Source organism: Castor canadensis, chromosome 8 (assembly GCF_047511655.1).
Source record: "Castor canadensis chromosome 8, mCasCan1.hap1v2, whole genome shotgun sequence".
In the NCBI taxonomy this organism is placed as follows: Eukaryota; Metazoa; Chordata; class Mammalia; order Rodentia; family Castoridae; genus Castor; species Castor canadensis.
In genome coordinates, this window is record NC_133393.1 from 84,802,426 (window position 1) to 84,808,425 (window position 6,000).

Genomic DNA, 6,000 nt, shown 5'->3' on the forward strand with positions numbered 1-6,000 from the left:
GCAAGTGCAGAGTCCTGAAGTTCAAACCCCAATACTGCCAAAAAACAAAAACAAACAAAAATATCTTACGTGGTTATTTATCAGCTAAAAAAGCAACTATATTTGAAAATTCAAGAAACTGCAAATCTATTCCCTAAGTAAGGCAGAGTTGATGATAAAATAAAAACATTAATACTGCACTTAGAATAACAAGAGATCCACATGCCAAAATGTGGACTAGCTCCCCAGTCCAACCCTCTGTTACCTGTGCTGCTTTGGATGCCAGGAAGCCCCTTCCTTTCCTTCCAAATCCAGCTAACATCCTTCCAGAGAACCTTGATTCTTTGATCAAGCATCACCATCCTTGTGTTTCTTCTCCTCACCCTGTTGCTTATGACACAGAGCATAGCCATAACCACTGAATATCCAAGATCACTCCTTTTTCCAGCCTTCCTGGCTTCTCCCTGAGCTCTCTTCCAGCCTGGTCCCATAAATGGAACTGGTCTTTATCTTAAAGACATTACAAGGACCCTAAATAAGCACTCTGACAGCCACTGAGAGACCTCATTAAAGGGGGCCAATAAGCAACCTGGAGAACTGAGTGGAAGGGCGACCTGCAGCTGTGCTGGCTGCCCACAAGCTGCTTTCCTGGCTGTGATAACCTTGTAGGCGGATGCCCCTCTGAGCTGCTTTCTCCTCTCCCCACAATGACCCAGGGCTCAAGTCATGCCCTCAGTAAAAACCAGTCTGAATTAAGACACGAATGTACACCTCCCTCTAAGGAACAGCTAACAACTTCAGGCTGTCAACAGGAAAGCTTTCCACTGGAGCTAGTGATTGCCTGTGTTGAAGGTTTTACATCTCAGTTCTGAAGATGTGCTTCACTGGTTCCCTGAACCCCAGCAATGACTTGCAAAAGTTATAAGTAAACCTAGGGAGAAACTTTTTAAGTAAGAGGTGGTGGAGGAGATTCCTTGGTGAAAACTAGGTATCTGTGGGTAAAATGATATGACGTCTAGGATTTGCTGCAAAACATTCTAATTGGGCTGGAGATGTGGCTCAAGTGGTAGAGTGTCTGCCTAGAAAGCACCAGGACCCGAGTTCAAACCCCAGTACCACAAAACAAATAAACATTCTGTTTGGGGGGCAGGAAGTGGATGGGGTGTGTAGAGTTGTAGATTAAATAGGACTGGCCATGGTTGATTATTGTTAAAGGTAAAGATGGGCACTCACAGAAAGATGGAGGGACCAAGGAAGGAAGGAAGGAAGGAAAGGAGGAAGAGAGGAGGGAGGGAGGGAGGGAGGGAGGGAGGGAGGAGGACTGCATTGACCAACCCCCACCAGCCCCCAGTACCAATTTGCCATTCTCATGGCTCAAGCTTTATAGGAACAATGCTCAGTGGCCTCCCTGATCAGCATCTAAAAGCCTGGAGACAGGCAGATATGGGGTAAATTCCTCCCTTCACTCTCACCCCCACCTTCTATCCTCAGCATCACCCAAAAAGAGGGACCAAGGTCCCTGAGGCCATCACTGTCCATGTTAAACTCCTACCAGGGACTGCATGGCGGCAGGGAGGTAGTCATTTGAGGCCCTGGTTTCTCCATCCCCTCCCCAGATGGAGACCTCACTGCCTGGGTGAGCTTTGCAGAAGAGGGCTGGGGCTATGCTATTTGGATGTGCTTGGAGTAAAAAATTCACAAATTCCAAACCCTGATCCCAAAGCAAACCTCCTCAGCCCAGGTGGCTGTGCCCCTCTCTCTCCAACAGTTCCTCTGGGTCTAGGCTGCCAAGCCGGAGACTTTGAAAACCAGATTGTTGTTTGAGTTGTGAAAGCACCAATGTCTGCAGTGTTTGTCCTGCAGAGAAAGAGCATATTTTCTCCCTTCCAAATGCAAACTCAAAAGATGCTCCATGGGTTTCCTTCAGACTTTCCATAGGAAACATAAATAAGGAAGAAAAATGACTGTAGGTGCTGAGACCTGAAGTGGAATTTCAACCCTGAAAGAACTGCCGTTAACAAGCACTTCTCTGTCCCAGTGAAGTCTTCAAGAGCCTGGGCTGACATTTCTTTCCCTCACAGATGAGGCAAAGGTAGGAGCTGGACCATTTCTTCAGTCTGACTCTTGGCCAGGTCTCCCTCCATTCAGTGGATGGCCCATGCTTGGTTTTAGCTAGCTAGTGTTTTCTCTATCTTTTACCCATCTTGATTGTGCTAAAACAGAACAAACTAGGGTGTGCACCAACCTCAGAAGCTCAGCAACAGGTAAGCCAGATGCTAAGCGGAGTGCAAAATGTGGACATGTACCCTGTAGGGCCTGAGGCCTTCAGTCTGCTAGCCCTTACTGCCCTAGTCTCCATCTTGGAAGGATAGCCTGGTCAATGGTCTTTGTCCTTTTGGAGTTTATCCTCTACAGGCAAAGGCAGCATAGTAACAGTCATGAGGCAATGTTGAGTGACACACAGAAAGGCACCTGTTATCTAAAAATAGATACCTCTTGTTCATAGGTTATAGCTGACAACTGACTGCTTTGTGTTGGGAATTCACAAATTATATAATTTACAGTCAACTGAGCCTGACAAAAGGCTCCAGACCCAAGAAACACAGGGTTGTAGTCAGTGTGGCTAGTTCTGGTGGTATGAATGCAATATGCCGATAGATTCATTCTCAGCTACATATGGGTGTTCACTGGGGTCATAGGTGGAATGCTTCAAGTTCACTACTTCTGTCTTTTGACATCTGAGAAGTTTCTTCTTGAGAAACGAAGCTTGTGAGCCTCTATGCTTCTTAAAAAGAAACATATTATTAATTCACATAGCCCTTGTGATAAGTCAACTAAACAAAGCCAAGTGGACCATTGTAAAATGCTTGGAAGGTCATGCTTCCAACTAGACCTTCGCTTTGACACACCAAATTCTGAGAAAGACCACGTTAGCCACTGCCTGAGGTTCATTTCCCCTGTTTGTCTGAAGCCAGGTCAATAATCCAAATGGCTTTCAATGGCTACAAAGATTTCTCAGCACTGGACTAATTATTCCAATCACAGGAAAGTCCACTGCCCTGCAGAACGGCTGTTGTATTCATGACTGGTGCTGCTTGGGAGGGGGCCGAGGGATGAGTGGGAAGGGGGTGACCTGGGGATCAGGGAGGGTCCCCCAGGTATTTCTCTGGGGAGAGAGTTGGCTCTGAGAAGAGATGCAGAGGAGAAAAGGGAAGTAGCCTACTGGTGAGGGTGAGAGAGAATGATATAGTAGAAGTTGCCAGGGTACAAGAGGATCAGGGCTGTGCTCTGCAGTCACACAATCTGGGCCTATAGGAAAAGGGGACCAGGAACTAGAGAAAAGGTGAGATCAAAAAGAATTAACCTAGAAGGTAACACCCACTCACAGGAAATCAATGTGAGTCAATGCCCTGTATAGCTATCCTTATCTCAACCAGCAAAAACCCTTGTTCCTTCCTATTATTGCTTATACTCTCTCTACAACAAAATTAGAGATAAGGGCAAAATAGTTTCTGCTGGGTATTGAGGGGGGGAGCGGGAGGGGGTGGAGTGGGTGGTAAGGGAGGGGGTGGGGGCAGGGGGAGAAATGACCCAAGCCTTGTATGCACATATGAATAATAAAAGAAAAAGGAAAAAAAAAAAAAAAAAAAAAAAAGACTAACTAGATGCTCTCATGTAATTGCTGTGCCCCCTGACGTATTTACATGTCTCCTGACATGTGGAGGTGGCACCGCACTCATACAGATTGAGTGTCCCTTATCCGAAATGCTTGGGACCAGACATGTTTCAGAATAAAATAAAAATTTTAAAATTTTATAATATTTGCATATAAATGAGTTATCTTGGTGTTTTGCATATATATAATGAGTTTTCAAGTCTAAACATGAAACTCATTATGCTTTACATACACCTATACACATAACCTGAAGGTAATTTCTTTTTCTTTCTTTTTTGAAATTTTTCTTAAATTTTTTTGCAGTGCTGCAAATTGAGCCCAGGGCCTTGTGTGGGTTAGGTGAGTACTCTGCAACCCTACCACTCAGCGATATCACCAGCCTCTTGAAAATAATTTTATACAATATTTTTAGTGCGTCTGCATTTTGACAGATCTATCACATCAAGTCAGGTGTGGAATTTTCCACTTGTGGTACAATCTCTGCAAAAGGAAAATATTTCAGATTTTGGAGCATTTCTGATTTGGGATTTTTGGGTTAGGGTGCTCAACCAGTACCTGTCTTTGTTTTGTTTTTATTTGCTTTTGTTTTTGAAGTGTTTGTGAGGATTAAGTAAAACAAAGTAGAAACAGAACTTAGTATAGTGTGGGACGCACAGCCCTGGGAATTGGAAGCTATTCTAATTACAGCAAAAGGAAAGGAGGACAAAGAGGGGACGCCATAGTAAGGGTGCAGAGTCCTGACCTGCAGGCAGCAGCCCCTTACCCAGCTCTGCCTCTGGATGGCTGGAACGACATGGCTCCCAGTCCAGACTGATGGCTTGGATGTTTATTAAGAAACCATCCATAAATGTTATTGGAAACCACGTTTGCAGCACAGCCTCCGCACACCACCAATCCACGGGCCTCAACAAGTCTTCATTCACTTCCCCAGGCAGCTCCCTCAGCTGCCCCCAGCCCTTCAGTCTTATACCCATCAGGGTTCCCCACTGGACCTTGCTTACAGAGGCCCCCGCCATGCCTGGCCTCCTTCCCTCCCTTGGCATTGAGTGATTTTTCTGATTTGCCTTTTCCAAATGTACAATCTTTGAATGAGGTCACTTTAGCAGGGAGAGTAATGGGTGGCTCACAAGGCAACATTTCCTAAGTACAGAACCGGGTACTACAACTGGGTGGTTGTAGGTGGATTCTGGATTAGAGTTTCTTGTTTTAATACCTATGGTAAGATAGAAGAGAATGAGAAAGTTGACTTAAGTAAACTAAGTCAATAGCAGTCTAGGTGATCCCTGGATCTGGCGATCAGGCAGATGGCTCCAGGAACATGGCTTCAGCCCTCAACTAAAGCTGCCTGGGCAAGGCAGTCTGACAGACTCATGAAGTTTTGATCTAAACAGGGATGGCCTGCCCTGGGCTGCCCAGAGAGCAGGGTTGCTCCATAAGAGCTCCAGGGACTTGTCCCGGCTTGCTTGGCCATGGTTCTGTTCCCTGCTTGACTGCACCCAGCCAGAATCGCTCTTCTAAAACATTGAACTCACCACTACAAGGAGAGAGGGAAAACTCAGACTGGCTCTCAAGGGCCTGCTCAGTCCAGCCTTCTGGTCTCTGCCCCAGGCTGGTCTCTCCACCAGGCCCAGTGAACTCCCTGCAGGGCTCCTTCCTTTGGTCTCCTCTCTGCTCCAACTGCTTGCTAGGAGTGAATTGCCCAGTGCCCTCCCACCTGTTCTTACCCCTTCCTCCCTGCAGGTAGGACAGCTAGCATAGCACACATACAAGGTCAACTTTCGAATTTGATTCTGGCACTGCTGCATACCAGCCACGTGTCCTCTCTGTTACTCAGCTGTCTCTTCTGTAATGGGGGGTAATGGTAGCAAAGTGATCAAGTTTGTAAGGAGAACTGAATGACATGATGCTCTAGCATAGAACCCCATACACAATAACAGCAGGTGAAGGGCAAAGTTGTGCCTTCATTGAACTTGGAGTTTAGCAATTGCTAAGAGCAGCCTTTTGTGCTCATTTTCAGACTAGATGTCTGATAAAACTTGTTGACTGCTTGTGAATGTCCCATCATGTGTTTTTTACATATGTTCTCTTGACCGTACAGTCTCAGGTTCCACGGGACCTGAGAGCAGAGTTCCTTTCATGAGTTAAGGACTTGAAGATCATTTATTCCAGGCCATCCCACAGCCTTCTCTTCACTGGCCACAGTTATGTTTGGTCCCCAGGGCTCTTTCTGCAGCTACATCTTCTTCCATCAAGTTTGATCTAATTGCTAGCATCTTCCCAAGCGTGGACATGGCTGGTGGAGTTAGCACATGAACCTTCCCCAGTGCAAGGAGACAGAAATGCTG